The sequence below is a fragment of the Ochlerotatus camptorhynchus genome, unplaced genomic scaffold, assembly GCF_037179485.1.
Source record: "Ochlerotatus camptorhynchus isolate MF236.1 unplaced genomic scaffold, CSIRO-AGI_Acam_v1.1 ptg000631l, whole genome shotgun sequence".
Taxonomy (NCBI): domain Eukaryota; kingdom Metazoa; phylum Arthropoda; class Insecta; order Diptera; family Culicidae; genus Ochlerotatus; species Ochlerotatus camptorhynchus.
This window is the reverse complement of record NW_027041110.1, coordinates 741,873-764,808: the sequence shown is the minus strand read 5'-3', so window position 1 is coordinate 764,808 and position 22,936 is coordinate 741,873. Positions and strand designations below refer to the sequence as shown.

The window sequence follows — 22,936 nt, the reverse complement described above, 5'->3', positions numbered from 1 at the left end:
ACTCATCTAATCATGAACATGCCCCGGCTACTTCCGTTTAGGTGTTCAGAATCTAACTTGAGTCAAAAATTAAATTAGTATGAAAGATCAGATCGCACTGCAGGTGGATGAATTTAAATTTTATATGAATCTAATTGATTTTATAATATGTGTTCATCGCAGGATGCATACTAGACTGATGCAAAATTTGAAATGTTCGCTCCACAGCGCTTAAACGGTTCCAAATTGGGTCCTGCTTAGCCTTCCAAAATTTGAACTTCTTAAGTAAGAAACTGACTTGGCACAAACCATTACAAGTTTAGATAGGAATTACTATGGGAAAACTTATGTTTTTGTTCATATCTATCTAACAATTCACCACATCACTATGCTTTTAAAAATAATAGCAGTGATTTTAGCAAATTTTCTCGGCTACGTGTTGAAAACCACTTTTCAATCAAATGTAAGGAACAACAGTTATTAATGATTCAAGTCACTAACGTCTTACGATTATGCTCATTCAACTGTTCAGCAAGCAACATTGGTGTTTCTGGTGCGAAGAATAGAGCATAAATACCATGGCTAGTATTTTTTTTATAATCCATTTATTTGTCAAGGCTCAAATGCGTTAGCTTTGCGGAGCCGAATACATGATTGTGTGTGAATATCATTTTCTTACAACTAATGTTAGTAGAACGGGGGCCGATTACTCGCGGTTTACTCGAGATTAGGGATTACATTTATTGATCATTTGGAGGGAGGACAAGGGAAAACATTTTGAACTAATTTAAAACTTAAACGTAAAGGATGACTAAAACACAAAACATTAAACACATACATCAATAGCTTTAAGAAAGTCGTAAAGAAGCTTCATAAAGTCGATATCACGGCAAGCCAAGACGTCTCTAATTGGCTTAAAGGGTTGTTTTCCTCGGACCCTAAGGGAATCACACAGAACGGATCTCGCCTCATGATGCAAGGAGCAGGACCAAACAACATGCTCGATGTCGTGATAACCGTTTCCACAGGTACATAAGTTGCTGTCGGCGAGCATAATACGGAAGAGGTGGGCGTTTAACGAACAGTGATTGTACATGAGCCTGGACATTACACGAATAAAATCACGACTCATATCCACCCAGACAACCAGAAGCCGTATAACGATGTACAGACAGTATCGTAAATAACTACAGTTTAAGTCAACATCACATATAAGTATGATATACCTCGCATTGTGTTTATGTTAAATCGTATAGAATGCAAATTTCCGACTTATATGCGATGAATCATTTTTCCATCGTACTGTACCACAAATTGAATCGGATTACATCGTAAGACTTTTCAAATTGAATTTGTTATGACAGATTAAATCGTATATGATGTCAAATCAACTCGTTTAATAAGAAATTAAAATTTGCACGTATATGGCCTCCACTTTTGTAGGTATAAGCCCTTTGTTTGCATTATATACGATTTGATTGTGTGTAAATATGTTTGTATATCACAGAAACAACTTTCAATATACGTGCATTCTGGTTGTCTGGGCAACCCTTTGAACCAGGGTTTGATCGACACCTGTGGGACAATAGAATGTAGCCATCTTCCCAGATCACCATCATTCCACTTTTGTTGCCAGTTGGCGAGGACTTGCTGACGAGAAATCGTGAAAAATTCGTGGTAGGCGATTTGTCGCTCGTAAATATCGCCTTCCATAGCGCCCACCTTGGCCAGCGAGTCCGCTTTCTCATTGCCCGGGATAGAGCAATACGAAGGGACCCATACCAAGGTGATGATATGCAAGCTGTTTGATAAGGCACTCAATGACGATCGTATTTCCTGGAGGAAATACGCCGAGTGCTTTATCGGCCGCATTGAACGCATAGCCTCCAGGGAGCTTAGGCTATCCGTAAAAATGAAATAATGGTCAGGTGGAAGTGAGGCAATACGCTCTAACGTGTACGATATAGCTGCTAGTTGAGCAACGTATACCGAACACGGCTTTTGAAGCTTGTATGAGGCGCTATGAAGATCGTGGAATACTCTAAAACCAGTGGACGCATTTATCACCGACCCATCTGTGAAAAATCTCTTCTCGGTAGGGACGTGGCGGTATTTGTTCGCAAAAATAGTTGGGACAACCAGGGAACGGTGAGGCTCTGGAATTCCTTGAATCTCCTGCCTCATTGTGAGATCGAATCTCACGGAAGAACAACTGAAATGATGGGAGACAGCGCGCCCGCAAGAACTTCAAGACTCATGGTATACGTCGATTGCATACAATCTAGCGCGATTCGAATGCAACGATATTGAATCCTTTGGAGCTTCAATATGTGCGTCCCCGCCGCCGATTGAAAGCAAAAGCTACCGTACTCCAAAATCGAGAGAATGGTGGTCTTGTAGAGTCTTATCAGATCTTCCGGATGGGCTCCCCATGAAGTGCCGGTTATGGAACGAAGGAAATTGATTCGCTGTTGGCATCTCTGCCTCAGATACGCTATGTGTGGCTAGTATGTCACACTGCAGAATACAGTGTTGCCCACAGAACAGCTGCTTGATCATGCTATAAGATTATCAATCTCTTAAACAATTAATAACAATTTAATTTGACATTTGGCTGAAAAACGATATTCCGCTAAGTTGTAGCTTAGAAAATTTCCCGTCATAATAATTATTTAAATGTTCGAAAAAGCAATATGGAAAATGCGTAGAAGACAATGTACAAAAAGTTTGGTTTTCCCATAGTAATTTCCATATAAACTTTGAATAGTTTGTGCCAAGTCAGTTTATACCCAAATGAGTTTAAATTTTGGGGGGCTAATGAGGACCTGATTTGAAACCGTTTTAGCAATGTGGAGCGAAAAGTTCAAATTTTGCATCAGTCTAATGCATACCCATCTGCACAGAAAAAAAATCTGAATTTTAAATACCGTGTAAAATCTCCTTTCGTTTAATTTTGGGCTGTACGTTGGTATAAGCATAGAAATCTTTTACAAGCTTGCATACAATATTGCTAATTTATGCGATATTGCGCTTAAATTTACATAAAATATCGCGTAAATTTATGCCAAATCTAGTGTTAATTTTATATGCGCTATAACTCGCAGAAATTTACATGAATTTTTCGAACAATGTGGCGCTATTTTTGAAAGTAGATATTTGATGGATTTAATAAGTGTAGGGGAAGTGCGGGTAAGCCCGTCACTGTGGGGGTAAACTGAATAAACACTGGTAATTTTTCTATTCATTATTTTGAAAATTTCGAGACACATTGGACGTACAATGAACATTTTAATGCTAATAAAATAAACAAAACATAACCAAGCATCTATCGTGTGCTGCTGGATGTAATTTTTTGCCAACCGAAACGGAATGAAAATATTCACTTGCTTGTCACAAATTCACACTTTTCTCAAAATGGATATGTTTGAGACTTAGATTTAGTTTGGACAACTCATACAGAATAACTGTTAAGAGCAAACCAATTCGAATTATGTGAAAAAAGTTATCTATCCAATTAAGTTGAATAATTACAAATGCACAAACCTACAGACTAACCTAAGTTTAACGAGCCAGATACTGAGGAGCTCTGATGTATTCTGATTTCTAAATAACCAGCTTAAAGTGTAATGTTTCTAATGAATCCTTTCTTAATCTCATGAATACCATGATCAATCATTAAGCCTCACAAATATATAATTTATCAATAGTATTTAACAAAATAGCCTATTCCAACCTTGGTGGCCACATAATTTCTATTCAAAACTGTCTAGACATGAACTCTGCATGGGAAAGATAAACAAATTAGATCTTTATAATTTTAAAATAGTCTTAATGCTTAAGGGACTGCCCTAATTCCCTTAGGAAGTTAAAAAAATGCTTTAATCTGCGAGGATTTTTAAATAAGGAAGGATAACAAATCAACCACTGGGTACATTAGACGATTTATATTAACCCCCAAACATAGATTAATGAGGATTGTTCGAATGTAGCGTCTGCCATTTAGAGGTTGTTGTCATGGAGACGCATGGTTCATCAATGTGTTCGACATATCACAGTTTATCAATTTGTTTTCCAATCGATCATTTACGGACAATGTTTTGAAACACTGTGAATTGATATTTTTTTGAAATTTTGGTAGTTGAACAACTATCAATTGATTAATCGGTATAGTTTTGGCAGAGTCTGTATGAAGTTTGAGTGATTTTAGTAAAGCACCCCGCCGAGAAAAAGCGGTGGGTGCAACTCAGTGGGAAACGCGTTCTTCGGGGGATAGCTGTAATTCAAAAAGTTTGGTTCAAAATATGCTTTATTTAGAAAAGCGCGTTTTTCTAAAATAGCTTTAACTTCTTACACATTCAATCAACGATAACCAATAAATGTTTGATGAGCAAACATTCATAAATCAGTTTCTAAATTGTGATAGTAGGTATAGCTGTTTTTTTTCTCTAAAATTTAAGGACAACTGATACACTGTTGACATTTTCTGAAGCTATATCTTTACAGTAGCATATTTGTGATCTCATCAGCTACTGTATCCGTTAAATTTACACAACTTGCACTAGAAAATATATATCTTTAGCGTAAGCTTTTTATCAATTAGCAGCGTTTGTATGAGGAATTAAATCATACGCATCTTATGAATTTATTAGCTTGAAAACGGATTATTTCAATCGCTTGACTTATAACGATTCATTCAACGATTCAAATTATTCGTTTCTACGATACGCTGGATGTATCAGCCCAAATGACGAGGTCCATTTTCAACTCCAATATCATTCATATATTAAAACAAGCCATTTAAAAAACTCGTCTGATAAACTACGGAAAGTTTGAGTTTCACCCGTCGGTCGCCATTCCAGTTCAAAAGTCTCAACCAGCTATCGGATCGTGAAGGATCGAAAGGAACGAAAATAAACCGGTTTCTCTGCGTCACAGAATAACTAATATGCAAACCGAACTCAAGTGGCACTCGGGCAGCTAAGACATGTCTAAATCGCAAAAGGTCTGATAAAGAAATTCCTTTCTCTTCCTTCGTCGAGCTAGACCGTGATGAATGTTCACTGTTTACTGTTTGCACCTGAGTTGTTGTGCACATTTACAGTAGCTGGTTGCACACAGGAAGATGCCCCGTCGAGAGAAAAAAAAAATCTATTATTCCATCGGCTGCTTTTTGTTTTGACTGCAGATCACAATCCTGCCGTAAATCTTATATACCTATCTCTCTGTGCATAAACCAAAGCGAGTAGAAGAAAAACCCTGTTGGAGATCTGGACGACAGAGAGGGGGTAATTGCACTTTGCACTTACGGAATTTATCAGCTCACTTCGACAAGAATTTATCAATTTAAAAAAATTAACTGAGATCCGAAGCTCGTTTTGCCAGGAAATTATTCTTTGCTGGAACGTATTATTTTCTACAATTGGACATTCATAAACGCCGCATCTATTTCAATTTTCGAGTCTTCATTCACTTTCGCTTGAAATTTATGCCAAGCATATTCCACTACACAGCCTCCGGGCTTGCGCGCGCGTGCGTTTTTTCTTCTTGTCGCTAATTTATTTTAATCTGGCACTTCAATCTTGTACTCTTTATGGCTTCCTCCAACATTCACTCGAAACAGAATTGCTCAACGCTCTGCATTAATCATGTAAGAACGACTTGCTTGAACGACAGACATAATCGCCCGTTTGAACACTCGAATGTCACACAAATTTGTTGCCGTGAAAATTATTCGTTCGAAAGTTAAAAATCTGGTCGTCGTTGTAGAGCCAGACAAACCCGGATTACGGTTAAACTATTTGAAATATGTCATGCGTTATTCGAAGCACGATTCGCGGGATGCTTCCACTACGCTCGGCGCTTGTTGAGTGACTGCCTGGTGGACCGGGTTCAGTCCTTTAGTGCTCTGGCGGGTTATCACTTCGACGTATACATCATTCACACACAGAAAACGGGAACCCGGTGTTTGCGTCTCTGCACACTCGACATACCACAAAGCGGCAAGAGAGGGTTTCGAAGAGAAAATATCCTAAGTAAGTCTCTCGTGCGGTACGATAAAAGCCACTCACTTAATTTAAGCCGGTCGTTTCATTGAGGGAAGGGTTGCTAGATGTTTATTTGGTTGATTCACTATAGAATGTGACTTTGGATTGCCATAATATACCTTTGAGCCAGTTAGTACTAGATAACTTATAGAGGAATACTTCATCAATTGTAAGCAACTTTCATTAAAATAAACGAAATACTTGTTTTGGGTCAGTCTAATACACATGGGACAGCTATGGGTTCACCGGCAGCATATTACATGGCTAACATATACTCATTGTTTTCTTAAATGTTCACTATGTAATCTTTTGATATTCAATAGTTTTAGATTCCATTACATATAATTTGGTTTCTCAACAACTTCAAAAAAGTCATGGTATCCATGATTTTAGATCTGTTCCCGTACTTACTTTTCTGTAAGATTAATTTGAAAAAACACCTGCATCCCTTTGCTACACATTCAGGGCTGGTAGTGGATATGTGATATAACAGTAGTGACTTTCGTGACTAAAATAACGAAAATAGTGACCAAATAGTGACTTTAGAACAATACAAAAGTGACCAATAGTAACTTTGACTGATCGGAAATTTTATAAACTCTTTTTTTTTCGTTCGGATATTTCTCGTGTCACACGAGAAAAGGGCCTATCCTTGTTGATCGATTCTCTTAATCGATTTTCTCTTTCGCGAATAACGCGACTGCCCAGGCCCTTTTGGCGTGAGAGGCAATCACTCTTACCACTACATCACGCTGACCGTGCTCTTGATTATTAAATTCATACTTATTTTTCGAGAAAAAATATTTGATCCCTCAAACATTTGTTTTATTTTCAAGAAACCTGAAAAATATTATATATTATATAAAGGGATAAAAAAGGATACATAAATATCATCAGATCTTGTCAAATTCATTGCTCAAAAATGAATCTTTCAAAAATCTTCTTAAATTTCCTTATCTAATGTGAAAGAATTACCAAAATTATCAAAGCAGTTTTCATTTTGTGGTCTATTTTTAGGTGACAGATTAAATCTAATGTGAAATGTGCTTCGAAAGATCGTAAAAAATAGGTCCACCTTCGGAAATCTTTGGTTTACTCATTATTTTAAATTTAAAAAACAACGTATAGTTATGTTTTGCGTCCAGCCGAGATAATTTAATGACTTTCAGAATCTCTATTACTGCTCATTGATGAATTTATGAGATTGAAGTTATGTTCATGGAAAAACATCTTGGAAAACGAAGAAAGTAAAAAACAAATGTAATAATAGCAATATGGCGGTGGCATAAAAATTGATTTTCCATAGGCTAATTGTGAAAAAGCTATTTTGATTTCATGAAATCGCTTACAAATACAAAACGTTTTATTTTGACATTAATGAAGATAATTTGCAGACTGAATTGTATTTATCTAAGGCCATTTTGCTTGATCCTATTCCGTTTAGTTTTGTGACGGCATTACTGGTGCCTGGAAAAAGTTAAACGTCAAAATTTGTTTATATTTCGAAAGTTTTGTTGCGCGATCATTGCACCCAGCTTCTACTCCTGCGTTGGATCAACAAGTTGCGTGACATCCTCGATAAGGGCGACTATCATCCATTGGAAGCAGTTAATCAGGAAGTGTATCTGCATAACTTGGAACAGATGGAAGCTCAATCGTTCCCGAAAAGTTTTCCTTCTTCCGGATGATGCAATAAAGTTAAAGCCGGCAGTTTTCCGCAGTTCCAATTTGGCACTGATGCATGTTATTCGAATCATCATCGATACGCGATTTCTGGAGAAGGGTGGTCTGTGTTTATTCAGATCGTGACGCAAACGCCATTGACAATATTTTGGGTATTGCCATCAATTTGACGGCTTCCAGTGCTTCGTGAACCACATTAACTAACTCTTCTCAGTCGGTTGTTCTGTCATTGTTGAGCGGTTCAGTCGGAGCTGCTGGGCCTCCCAAGAAGTTCTGGAATTGGATTCCTTTTCCTTTCCGTTGACAGCATCGCTAGAATTATTCCTCCTACTTTCGCTAGTATTATTATTCGACTATCCTTGTGATTTTTCGTTTCAATGCTCCAATCGATAAATTTTTTTCTCTGTCTCTAGGCGGATCAATATTTTCAGTTTAACTTGTAAACAGTAGGGTGTTTTGTGATACACTTTATTGACACCAAAAAGCAGCAATTTCTTTTTTTTCCTTGATTTGTTTTCCGTCGATCTTGTTTTCCGTGCTGAGCACCAATGCTACCGACGCCAAGGAGGCAGCTCCCACACCTGGACCCTACCTATCGACTCATCAATTCATGAACCGGGGACCAACGGCTTTACTTCCCTTCCGAAGGAAGACGTAATCAGAGATGTTATGCCTCAGAAAATCCCGGCCGCGCCGACTGGGATTGAACCCAGGCCTGCTGGGGTGAGAGGTAATCACGCTTACACCACCGGCACCGCTATCAAAAAGCAGCAATATATGTTTTTTGCTCCCCTTTGAAACCGAACGGTTTTATAATTGCTTTTATAATGAGAAAACACTTTTATGGAGTATTCGTGACTTCAAAAAAAAAAAAATACCGAGCAGGTTTATGATTGACTTACTGAACAGTTTTAAACAGGGATAGAGTGCTGCATTAAATTCATTTTTTAAACCAGACCCGTTTTGACTTTATCGTTAGACTTTAAAAGGTTTTAAAAACAGCAAAATGCTGAACTACTGACCAAGAATGTGTTGCCCTTTTAAATGCTGTATTTAAACTAAAAAGATTTCTTATTGCCATTATAAAACAATAATAAGTCAGTGTGAAAGCCAAAAGGCTGCTAAATTGTTACTTGGGTAGTAATAACATTTCTGATCATAAATGGTTTAATTTACACCAAATTCAGGAATTACAACGAAATCACGCATGTCATATGATAGTTATTTGAAAATTTTCTTTTTGCTCGAATGTCAATTGAAAAGCCCACAGGTTTTCCAAGCACGAGGTTTGGAAAAAAAATTGACAATCAATTATATTTTATTGATTAGATCTAGAAATCCTTTGGTTTGTTTTTTTCCGTCGATCTTGTTTTCCGTGCTGAGCACCAATGCTACCGACGTGCCAGGAAGGCAGCTCCCACACCTGGACCCTACCTATCGACCCATCAACTCATGAACCGGGGACCAACGGCTTTAATTCCCATCCGAAGGAAGGCGTGATCAGAGATGTTATGCCTCAGAACAACCCGGCGGCGCCGACTGGGATTGAACCCAGGCCTGCACCACTACACCACCGGTGCCGTTAGATCTAGAAATCATTTGATATTGCAGATTTTAAAGTAGAGAATCCTGATAGCTATTTATAATTGAAAAAAGATTTCATTTTCCTTTCTATTCTAGAAATATTATGAAGTAGAAGATCAAAAAAAAGTTGTACGATCCAGATATTTTCTTTGCCTGATTATAAAAAATGTTCAATTTATTGCAAGAGTTTTCAAAATTCAAGATATGATCAAAGTATGTTTTATTTTTTTAAATTTGGATCCTTCGGCAACATATTGGGGGTGCAATCTCCAAACACCAAAATCGACCGCATTACGAAAATTGATCAATAGCGGATGGACTTTAATTCTAAACAAGCCAATCGATTGAAATTTTTTCTACGAATCTGCTAAAATGAACACTTTATTAATTTACAATAGGTCACTGTTGAAAATTGCACAAATGTCCCACTGTTGCAATGGTGATCAAAATTATCACCGATTGGCTGCAAAAAGCGCTTTCCCTAACACAGATTTCAAAATCAAATTTTATTCGTTCAATCACCGCGTGCAGTGAGTGGTGGTGTTCTCCAGTACACCACGAAAGGGTCCCAGCAAGCAGCTAGCTATAAAGGCTGCCCTCAATCGCTGATCGGCTCGTCGTGAGCCTCAGTGGTCCATCTATGCCAACCGCGTCACCCTCGTTCCAAATAACATACAGCTCGCCAGCACTATCCAGATTGAACACCCTAATAGCAAGAAATTCCTCCAATCAATTTTCGCTATTTTATTATCTCTCTGAGTAAACCAAAAATTCCGTGCGTTTTTTGCACGAAAATGTCATCAAAATACGAGACGTTTCCGAGATGGGAAAAAATGGTTTTCGCAACAAAGTCGCCGAATTTTTGATACCGAGCACGTAATTCTACGTCAAATCGACGTTTGTGTCTTGATTCAAGACACTTGACTATAACCTCTTGCTTTAATTTTATTTAATTTTTAACTCGGCTCCGTAAAGTTTTTTTTTTTCAACATTTGAGTCGTACCAAAAAACCGATTTGGAAAAAAAATGATCTTATTCCATCGGACAGGCTGGCAACACCGATGAGTCACTGCTCTCAGATCTCAGCTACCCATTCAATAGAAGCCAACCGGCTTGAGATTGATTGAGAGAGTTTTTTTTTCTGGGGGATCGACTTACACATACAGTCAACTTTCCATTTCTCGATATTGAAGGGACTATCAATATAGGGAGAAATAGACATTCAGAACAGTAATTTATATGTCTACTAGCACGGTTTTAGCAGCACTTACATCAAACGTAGAAAAAACTAGATTTTTTCATCGACATTTCCGGAGAGTGATTTGTTCCCGATTATTTTCGAGGGAATGATCGAGATAGATGGAATGTCGAGATATAGAGAAATGGATGTATGGAAATCTGAAGCGAGTACTCAAATCATCGAGATAAAGAGGAATATCGAGATATAGAACATCGAGAAATGGAGAGTTGACTGTACATACATAGGTAGATACATAAATATGCTCGATTTATGAGATCTCTCCAGCCATGATCTTGATGGTACATACATGTGTTGTATAGGCAAGCTCATATTCCGAAGGTTAAGGTGCGGTAGCACTACAAAACTGAAACTCTTCCAGGGAGTGGGATCTTGGCAGTACTGACCAGTTTTTTTTTGTTTTCACTTCTGTCTTCTTGTTTCAACTTCTGCGTAGGACTGATCTCGCCTACATTATGTTGAACGTACTATGGAATTCAAGACTCAGACTGTCAACCGATACGATTCACCATATGGGCCTTGTTACGTTAATTCAAAACTCAATTATTGACACAGCCCTCATTGGTCATATCAGCACAGCATATCAATGAATTAAATTGTACACATAGGTGTTCCTTCCAGATCTCCTTCTGCGAGAGTCTTATTGAATCATCATATTATCCACTTTCAGGTGCTCACCGTTACGGGTGTTTGCCGTCAATTCTTGGAAATGGGAATTACTCATGATAAAACCCATCGGTTGGCGTAGCTTGTGATGATAAAATGTTATAATGTTATTATGTAGTAGATTGACGAATAAATAAATAAATAAATATGTAAACGAGAGTCGTGTGACACGTGATCATCCGTAATCAACCAATTAAGTAAAAGCTGTTTCATAGATCGAAATTTGCACGAAAGTACCCCAAGCGTGATCATCCTTAAAAAAAAAAGATTTCTTCGATTACTTGGTATTGTGTTGGGGTATACATTTTGACATTGGACCTGTTTGATACCGAAATGTAAAATATTAATATTCTCTGTTTCAAAACAGATTAGGGTAAATGTTGGCTTCGGCACCCATTGACTGTTTTCGGCAACCAAAATTTAAACGTTAATTTCACTATGTTTTCCCATCAACGCAGTTCCCTGAATGTGTCCAAACGATTGTTTAGCCTTTCAGCTTCAATCTGATTATATTTGAACGATCGAGCAATCCAGTAATGCTACATTTTTCTTCAAATAAAGCATACGCACTACAAAATGGGGTTGATTTTGAGTTGCCGATAATAGAACAGCTGGTTAACACGCAGTTCTAATGGGAAGGTTGCCGAAGAAAAAGAGGCTGCCGACAATAGTCACACTCACCTGAGAAGTTTGGAGCGTTGTAAAAACTCTTTCAAAACGTTTTGAAAAATTCTGTCGATTGGAATGGATAGAGAAGCAAGCAGCAGATGAATGTAAACAAACAAACACATCATATATGTGCGTGACGCTGAGAAAATGCTAGTAGAAGTGCAGACGCTGCTTAGATTGACGAGAATACGTAAATTCCCCTATTTGAATCAAAACAGAATTCCGCAAACTGAATGTATGACACATTTCCAGCTTTCACCGTTTTAGTCAATGAATGGAGAAGATCACATTGCACCAAGAAACTTTCGGCCCACTGATAGTTTCTTTCACAAATCTTCACAAAACCGATGAAGTCTAGCATCCGGTTGAAAGGGTGTGCTACATTGAGTCACCAATAGCGGTGCGTTTTTCAAAACAAAAGATCTTTTCGGTAATCTGTGTCACTTTTGATTGATACTGTTTGTGATGAATTATAATTACATTTTTATTTCTGTCCGAATTTGGATGGAGGACCAATAAGGAAAAACAGGTTTCGTTGCCGTTCGTCACTCTTTGCATGGGATTGAATGTGCCAATATTGGGATGACCGTAAAGTGAAAGGATTGTTGCGCGAGATGGAACTGGAAAGTACATGATCTAGCTTGCCTTTCTGATGTTGCAAAGTGTTGTGAAATGGGACATTTTTAGTTTTCACTGTCTTCACTTGAAAATATTATTTGGGTATATTTAAAATTTGGAGCATATTTCATATGAATGTTAGTGTTTTTAATTCAAGATCCTACATAAGCTCTGATTCTCCATCGATTGCTAAATTTATGCTTGGTGGACTCACAGATAAATATTGAAAGCTGAGCTCCATAGAAGGAGGCCTATATGATCTAAAAGACGAGAACAAAGGAACTGGATATACTGTGGGAAGGCAAACAAATCTATAAGCAAGTTCAGGATCGGGATGATGCTGCAATAAGAGACCCGTAAAAATGTGGAATGATACAAATAGAAGCGAAGGCAGCAAACCCAACTTTTCTGGGATAAGAACACCGTCTGGAGTGCGAAGAAATGTGTAACCGATAAGTGATGGCATCGGATCGTACTACTTTTTTGATGGTTGTAGTCTTCGCTAAATATTATTGTTTCACAATTTAAATTTGTGAAGCGCAACATCGTATGATGTTTTCTTTTACCCAATCAGAGCAGGACACGTAAGTGGAAGATAATTGTCCTGATGTGAGCTACATTTGATTCCGGTGAGACCTGTCGAAGCGATCGGATCGTTAAGCAGATTTTCTGAAGTCAGTAGAGAATACCGTGTGTGCTTTAGACATTTGCCACAAGTGTAGTATAGTGTGGTTAAGTGAAGCCTACACACTAACTGTAGATTACTGGAGTCAGTAAAATTTTACTTGGTTTTTGAATTGCGGATCGCCCAGTAATCATCACAGAAATAATGTGCATTACCGAACTGTCAGTAAAGTCAATCTGTCAAAAATAACTGTTGATTCAGTAATTGGTTCGAGTTGCGTATACTGGAAAACCCAGTATTTTCTTTTTGTTTATTTTGCTGCAATTTAACTGAGAAGACAGTTATTTGGTTCATTATTATACCGTGTTACCCTGTTATATTAAAAGTAGTGAATGTGCAGTCATAAAAGCATGAATCCTGGTGCAATTCACCGTTTATAATATGCCAATTAATATGACGACTTAATCCCTTGACGTACCCCGGAATAGCACGTCGACAGTGAAAGCAAACAATGCAAACATCCATTTTGTTAATCAAAATTTGTTGGAGATCAAGGAACTGCAAAAAGAGTAAATAATAGGTGTTGGAACCAACGAAATAGTTCTTCAATTCCGTCATGATATAATTCATGATATAATTCAAATTTTAACAAAACTGCGCGTTTAAACACTTGCTCTCGGATTTTACTGAAGCTAAAATGGCGGCGGGAATAAAATTGACAGGTTAGAGTTTTACAATTCGTGGTCGGTAAAACAAGGTGGCTATTTTGCTGACCAGTCGGTAAAAAAATAAAGACTACTTTGTGCACAGTAATTATGTTTACTGACTTTTCGTGAAATCACGAAAATTTGGAAATTAACGACTTTCTCAGTAAATAAATATTCTGTGTACAGTATTTTGCATCAAACGATACCGAAGTTCAGTTTGTGTTTTACAGAACGTCGGTTATTCACCTGATTTAAACTGAATTTTCAGTAAATCTTTCGTTTTACCGTGTAAGCCCAGTACAAAAAAATACCGAACAACTAAATGCTGGATTAGTGTGTAAAAGGCTATAGGCAAAAGGAACCTTCAGGCGAAGGGTTCTAGAAGTCACCAGCTTCGCGGTCATACCGAGCACCCTGCGCTCCCAGATCTGCGCGTGCCACGTGTGGCTCCGAGTAGTTCCTCGGCGGCGTCCGAGTCGAACTAGGCCCACGTGTGGACTTGTCCACCATCGACCGTGTGTGTGGCGACGAAATCGAGCAGTTGCGATAGTCGCACCATCGACTGTGTGGTATCCGGAACGCTACGCTCCCCGACCACAGACCAGCGTGCGAAACGAAATCATACTAGGCACTCCACGCTTCAAGATCTGCGCGTGCCCCGTGTGGCTCCGAGTAATTCCTTGGCGGTGACTAAGTCGAACTAGGCCCACGAGTGGAGTTGTTTCACCGTCATCATCGGCCGGCCGTGTAACGACGATAGTGAACGGCGTCGATAACAGCACCGTCGACTGCGCTCCCAGACTAGCGTTTGAAACGTGGTTGCTCCGAGAAGTTCCTTGGCGGCGACCAAGTCGAACTAGGCCCACGTGTTTCATCGAGTGCATCTACGTCGGCGAACGCGGCGTCAACAGCGAGCACCGTCGGCAACGGTAACTGCAGCAGAAAAGACCAGGTTAGATCGAGCCAATTTTATATTACGTGCACGTTTAGGGTCTTAGGACAAAAACCCCCAGAATAAATTGAGTGTCAAAGTTTAGTCCTTGCTTCACATTTTCTTGTCGACCGCTGGGTTGATCTGTGGAAGAATCTAACCTATATCAGGAGATTTTGGTTTTGTTTGCGTTTTGGGTTTTACCGGTAATTTTTGGTAGTTCTTACCTGACCTGCCCTGAGAGGACTAGCTCCCAAGTAACATTTTAAGTTTTATGAAATACTGCAAAGCAACTATAAAACAACATTCATAAAACCCTGGTCAAGGCTATTTTGTCATTAATGCATCCACGAAAACCTCAATAAGAATGTCTAGTTGGCCCACCCTGGAGAAGGTTCTGAAGGGTGTATTCTCGAAGCTCTTCAAGATTGATTTACTGCAAAAGGTTATATGACGAACGCATTGAGAACCATTTGAAAACTACAACAAAAGCTATTTAGCAACAATAAAAACCCTTTCCGAGCCATTTCCCCTAGCCGCGTGCTGAATCCACTAGGAAAGCATCAATCAAGATAGAAAAGGATTTATGAATCCGATCTTATCAAAATAATTAAAATAGAAACTGATGGTGTAAAAATATTGTTGAATATCCAAATTTATTACAATAGTTCTCATTAAGTGACCTAGTTTTAAGTGCCATATTCAATTTTATGTGAAATGTACCTGAAAACATCGAAAAAATTAAGTCCACCCTCGTAAAACGTCGATTTGACCAATTATTTAACATTGAAAAAAAAATATATTCTTCAGATCGAGCTTGGGCGACATTTTTTTAAATGATTTTCGCATTTAAATGTTTGCTCATTGCTAAATTTACCAAAATATAGTTATATCCAAGGCAACATAGATTGAAAATCGAAGATTGTAAAAAAATAAGCAAACTAATTGTAACATGGTGGTGGCATAAAAGTTGATTTTCATGGGTCATTTGTGAAAAAGTTGTTTTGCTTTCAAGAATTCCTTAACAAATTAATAAGGTTTTAAAATGGCTTTTATGAAGAAAACTTGCAGGCTGAATTGTAGTTTTATCTAAAGCCATTTTGCTTGATCCTAAACCATTCAGATTAATGGCAGCATTTATGGAGGCAAAGTTGCCTGCAGAAAGTTAAACGTCAAAGTTTGTTTATCTTTCGATAGTTGCGCTGTGAGATCCAGGATTCTTCCAGGCGATTTTCTCCCGATGGATTGGGAGCAGTTACTCAAATAGTTTGCGATACTGTTTTACAACATTTCGCATTTCAAATAGCTGGAAGCGCAATCGTTCCCGAAAAATATCCCCTTCTTCCGGATAGTTACAGAAGTGCACCATCCAATGATGCAGAGATGTACGGTTGAATGAAATTTTCGAAGAGTCTTTCGCCGAATAAAATCGCTGCTTTGGATCGGAAACCAGCTAATCTCCGCTAACTAACAGTTTCAGCGGTTTGCTGTCGGTTGTTATTTCGATTGTCATCGCAAGATCTGGAGAAGGCTGGTATGTTTTTCAACTTTAGACAATGTTTTATGAGTTCGAGGGCCCCGCTCACTTTACTCATCTCCGACAGATGGTCAGTCGTTGGTGGTGTGCTGGTTCTTCTAAAGAAGTTAATTTATCTTAAATCGACTTGATTTTTTCATCCTACTTCGTCTATCCTTCGAGATTTCCTTGTCATTAATTTGGCATTTATTAACTATGAGGAACCATCTTTTAACCTCAATTTGTAAACATAGTCATTGGGGAGTTAATGATGCACTTTAAAAAGGCTAAAAAGCAACAATAAATGCTTTTTTCTCTAATGCAAAACCTAATTGTTTTATGGTTGCTTTTATAATGATAGAACACGTTTATAAAGAATTTTATCATGACATTAATAAACAATTGCTAATGACGTTTATGCTTGAATTACAGAACAGTTTTAAGGAGGGATTGATAACTGTTTAAATTTATTTTAAAAACAAGACAGTTTTTGACTTTCCTGCCAGACTATAAAAGGTTTTTAAAACAGCAAAAAGCTGAATTACTAAGCAGGAATGTTTTACACTTTAAAATGCTATATTTAAACTAAATTGATTGTTCATTGCCGTTATAAAACCATCATAAATCAGAGTGGATGCTAAATGGTTACTGAATTGTTACTTGGGTGGGTACGGTATTTGAACACGCCCTCTCGCAGTACGATTTATCGTACTGGCGCTTAAGCGAAAGGGTTTTCGAAAGGGTAGTTCGTTGAGGAGCTTGCCGATTTTGCGGACATAGTTCGAAAACATTCTGCTGTAAAAATAACTATGGAATATATATACTGTTTTCTGCTATTTCCGCCTTGCCATCTACCCTCCTGTTACATTTGGCGCCCAACTACCGGATTGTAAACTTTAATTTTCTCTTATTTGTTATAGTCTTCTTTTTAGCCTCCTAATTGGAGGGTTAAAAATTAAATATTTTTTTTAGAAAATTGAAAATCTTATTTCTTTCTTTTGTAAATAGAGGAGTTTTTTTCCGGTTATTTTTTTTTAGAAAGTTATTAAATTTTTGTTACATAAAACACTATATTTTCTCCTCTTTTTATTTTTTCAGTCCTATTTCTCTTAGTATTTCGTAAAAGTATCGTTATCAGTAAATAATAAGAATAATAGTATTTAATAAGCATACACAATGTATGACTATAAAGCAGATAAACTAAGATGATGAACTTGTTTACGAGTTGGAACTAAGAGGACAAGTAATAACGGAAAATACTCCGTTTGGTCAACTTAGAAGAGATTTGCGCCATTGGTTAAAACACGATAGGGTAAATAATCCAACGTATAAAACACACCTGAAGATTGAGGAGGAAATTCCATTAATAATAAATTCCATAGATTTCAGAGCTCACGAATTCAGTTTCAATTCGTGCTTCAAGTAAAGCGCGATCAAGATTGATCCATGTGAGAAATCGCATTTTTCGGGCCAATTCGCCGGATGAAGGATCGTCGCAAATTAAATTGAAAATGCTAACTGACATCGAAATGCTACTTAGTCAGTATTTCGCGTTTAGATCACCACCTAACCCGTGTGCCAACTATTCAGAAAATCAAAATCATACAACCATAAGCACTACACCGCGTACGACCGAAAATCAACTGCCATCGAACATCGTAATACGGGATGGAAACTTCTTTGTCATTGATCCGTCGAGAGTCAATTTTAATACGAGTAGTTTCGCAAATTTCCCCTTAGTAGGGTTACAGCACGTGCTCCATACCGTTTGTCTGCAAATCTCCTGGAATTGAATAATGTGGCCGCCGCGAGAAAAACTTCCGAGAATCAGGGAAATGAATCCACAGACCCAATCCAATTCTCTGTAAACCGAGAGACGATTATTGGACCAAACAACTGTCGGGAACCAAACGCGATAGTTGAACCAACTTCTCAACAGCAATTTCAATACGGTGCACGCCCTCGGGTACCACGCGAGCAACATTCTGTAAACGCTCCGTTATCTAGTTCCACAACTTGGCCGCCTATGGGCTCAGCTACGGATAATCAATCCACAAGAATACCGCGTAGGGCTGATTCACCGAACAGAAACCAAGCGTCCATACATATTCCGCGAACCTCCCGATTTGAATTTCCGGTTTCTAATACAAGCAAAAACACAAATGTTTCAAACACGCCAGTTGGAAATACGGTACCGGTTAGTAATAGTGATAGTAGAGCACCGAGGTCAAATATTTTCAGAGACTGTACACACCAAGATCCGAATAGTACTCCGTTGAACATAGATTCCTTTACGCGAGCATTAGATGAAATACGATTCCGAGATTCGACGCGAAACGTAACGGAAGCAATCAGCAACGAAACGGTCAATCTCCCTCAGGTCAAGATAATTTTACAGATGAAATAAGATCTCTAGTTAGGGTGCTTATTAGAGAATCCATCGTAGAATATTTCAACGAAATGGATCAAATGCCAACTCCAACGCTTCCGTCGAGGCGATCTGCTACTAACAATGGTGTACCACGTCCGGAGGACCCCATAACTTCTCAACCAGTAAATAACATACCTCTAGCGAATGAGTCATCAAACAGACAATTTCCTGTTGAAAATAATAGTGGTTCAAGCAATTCGAACATTCCACAATTTCCACCAAATAACCAAAATCCACAATTTCCACCAAATAACCAAAATCCACAATTTCCAACAAACAACCAAATTCATGAGCAATATATGAATATGGGTTTGAGAACTAAGATTGAAAAATGGCAAATTCAATTTAGAGGCGATTCTAGAACTTTAACTGTCTCAGATTTCGTCAGACAAATAACAATTTTGGCCAATGCTAATCGCGTTACGAAGGAACAGTTGTTGCAGCAGTCGTACTTGTTTTTTTTTACGAGAGAGGCAAGAAAATGGTATTTTACATGCATGATCAACTCAGTTGAATTCAATTGGCTTGAAAAGTTGAGCCTAGTTCAACTTTTTTTCAATTCAAGCCAGTTAAATGGAATAGTTTACGCGTTCAAGTTAGTTGAACTCAACTGAGTTGATCAATAAACTTGCCTTGTCTAAACCCAGCTTTAAGAGAAGATAATGATTTTTTTTCTCTGAATATGTCTAGTTCGTGTTCCTAGCTCAGAGAACTAACATAATAAAAATTAAGGATAATGGTCTTTTTTGGGAGTTTTTTTTTATTGCTTGGAGTAGCACTTTTATGATTGAATAATGGTTCAAAGATACGTAGACAAGCATTGCTTTGACAGCATATAGTGGCTGTATTAAGTATTCTAGTTCTTCATTGTAAACCTGGTTAGCTCGTAAAATTAGCTTAATTGTAAAGTTTTTGTATGGTAATGTTGCTGCTATTGCAAATTAGATGAAATTAACTTACAGAATTTTGGAGATGAAAGCGTTGTTTTGACTATTTCCCACCAGAGGAATCCGCCCGCGAATTAGCTTTTGGTTAAGCATATTATACGGAATAATTTTATAGAATTGGGTCTCAAAATGTGCTCAAGGCACAACAAATATAATGGGATTAAAAACAAGTGTTTCATATGTGAAATACAGAGTGACCAGTGAACCGGGAAAACCGGAAAAAGCTGGAATTTGAAGTCACCGGGAAAATCTCATGAATTAAGTTGACAAATCGGGAAAAATATACCTCGTACTCTCTTCGAAAACAATAAGATTTCAAGACGCTTGGACTGGTCTCGATTTTCAGGATAACTACAGTCACCTTGAAGAACTATTAAGAGAATTTTGTATTTCTAATTTGAGTAGATTTTAGAATGAATTCTAGAGATAACACCAAGGTATTTCAGAGAATATTTTTTAGGGAGCTTTAGGAAAACCTCTAGGAGAGTTTTTATTAGATCTCCCAAGAGTGAAGAGGATTCCAGGATTCTTGAAAAATACCAAGGAGCGCGAACGGGTACAGTTCCAAAATAATTGTGCGAAGATCGATAAGGATATTCCGAGTATAATTCCAAGCGCATTTCAAAAGAAATTTTTAGAGAATGTTAATGAGAATTCCATGCAATATTCAGAAGAATTTAGAGGAGATCTGAGGTGAATTCTACGGAGAATTTCAGGCATTTAAAAAAATTGAAGCTCCAGTGAATTCATAGAAATAGATTAAAATTCGACGAAAGGATGAATTTTAGGAATTTTTGGATTGTTATACAGAGCATTTCTGTACTATTATTAAAAAAATCAAGGGATTTCTAGAGAGAATTTCAAATTTATTTTAGATTAATTCTGGAAAGATCTCTTTGAAAGGAAATTAATCTAAGGGAAAGGCTTGAGAACAATCATATAAAAGCCTGTAAAATTTTGAGCAAAATGTTCATAAACAAATTTAGAAAACTTCGAACCTGTTGCAAATCTAAATTCAAGATCCAGCAAAGGTTCTAAATTATCCATTTAAGCTTCAGCTTAAGCGCATTCAGTTTTGTGCTTAATTAAAATACCTGAACAGCGAAAATTTCCAAAATCCGGGAGAAAAACGGGAAAATTGCTAATCGAGGATAAGTGGATTTGGATGAATTTATGCCCCTATATAAAATGTATGGAACGCTTTATTTAATTTAAAATTGTACTGGACCACTCTTCCTGGGTTAGCGGTCCGTGTGGTATTTCATGAAAAAATGTCCATAAAGCACTAATATATTCTGAGGAAAGTTATATCTGATGGGGTTGTGCTGTCAAATCCGGGCAGGCACTGCACCTGGATTTTTTTTAAATTACTGGAAAATCAGGGAATATCGGGAATTTTATTTTCTTGATCAGCATTCGGACGTGGTCGGCACTGGTATTGCCTAGTTTAAGATCACCAGTATTTACACATTGAAGATGACTCCTAATCCCAAGCAACATATATTGGTTCTCTGTGTAATTACAGCTGATCTGGAAATAACGAAGTTGCACCAACAACCAATACGAATCTATCGATTTTAAATTGGCTGACTACTTGACTAGCCTGTTGGTCCCAAGCAAATAGATTAACGTACCCCATTCTAGACGAAATTCTAGTACTACACTATGTTTGTTTCGGTTCGCTTTGAAAGTTTGACAGATAAAATGAGGGGTTCGTAGATTTTTCCATGTTTCGAGGGGTGCATCGATTTGCTTGGGACCGAAGATAGTACCAGAGTTGAGCCAAAAAGTTGAGCACGTTTCTTCGGGACCTTCTGGTCTTAGAGTTACCTCTATGGTTGCACCCTCGGGCGGTAAATCATGCTCATGCTCATGTAACGGTAACCAGTTCGTATTTTTCTGCTAATCTGGTTAAGATGACATACTTAATTATCTTAAAGATAAATCTTACAGCTCAAACCTTTGTATGGTAAGAGGTGGGATCATCATCATCATCATCAGTGTTAGAAAAGTTCACCAAAACTCACTATGACTCGCGAATTTTTCCCTTGGTGAACTTTGTGAAATATCGCTAATGCGTTGATCATCATCATCATCATATGTATATCCAGTTTTTTTTTATTTGTATGAATTCATTGAACTGTAAGCCGAGTGAGCGAAATTACGAACTACACGGAATAACCCACATTCATGATATATGGACGCGGAGAAGTAAATCTCACCAACGCTTGAATTCCTCAATCGCATGAGGAATATACTTTATGATGGGATCAAAATACATGTTTCTTAAAAAGTTGAGGGAGATACTTGATGAATGTACAATAACAATAACAATAAAAAAGAGTTATTGAACATAATAACACCTCAAAGAGTTTTTGAATTGGTATTAGAAGACCTTCAAAATAACAAATTTTTGTATTCTGGCATCTAAAAAAGTGTCTGTTATCCGTTTGTTATTGTAATAACTAAATTATTTATTAGTTCGTTATTCGAAGAACATTTTTGAGATATTATTTTTGGTATTTTACTTCTTATGGCAGCCTAACTAATACCATATTTAGGTTGCCAGCTATGCTATTTTCATACCTGAATTTGGTATTAATAAGTTATTTTTTCCTGCTCGGGAAAGATCACATTTTGTTTTTTTTTGGTATTTTTGATATTTTACAAATTATTTCGATAAATGAATAATATCAAAGCAAGGTTTTATACCACAAGCATATCGAAATCTGGTATCTTACCACATTAAGATATACATTTGTTATCGATTAGCTCGGGAAGGAGAGTTTTCGGGTTTTTAATACTCCGGCTGGAGACCATCTGTAAAAAGGAGAGGAAGAGACCATTTGTTAAAAAGAGGGGATCTACCGTCACATAGTTTTTTTCAGCAATCCAGTATTCTAAGAAGAGAGGTAAAAATTAAACCCCACCTTATGATAGTTCGATAATTCATGTATAATCATTGGAATTTTACAAAATTCTTGTAACACATTTGACAACATTGTCATAGTACAAACATATAATGCCAAAAAGCAAAGCCAGTGCGGTCTTTACTGCTTCCTAGAAAACGTGTGGTCATTTTACAACATTTGAAACGTCATTTTGATTTAATCCATGGAAACCTCCCCGATAAGAACCCAATCAGATGTTACTCATTACAGCAGTATGCAGAAACCGAAAATGAACAGCGTCACCAAAATACGGAATCACTTCCGTCAGACTATTCGCCTGCTTCATACAGTTTCACAATATAATTACAACCAAATGACATAATTGAT

At 37.5% G+C, this 22,936-nt stretch overlaps 1 protein-coding gene across 4 annotated transcripts in view; it reads right to left on the bottom strand.

The window, feature by feature from the left end:
* Sarm (sterile alpha and armadillo motif) overlaps window positions 1-22,936 on the bottom strand; it is a 131,636-nt gene that overhangs the window by 64,300 nt on the left and 44,400 nt on the right. The window contains exon 1 of one of the 4 annotated variants that reach the window (XM_065237536.1): window positions 5,286-5,850. The exons of the other annotated variants lie outside the window; for them this stretch is intronic. The gene's annotated coding sequence lies outside the window, so the exon portion shown is untranslated. Of the gene's footprint in view, window positions 1-5,285; window positions 5,851-22,936 lie in introns of those variants that run through there. 4 annotated transcript variants of the gene reach the window in all.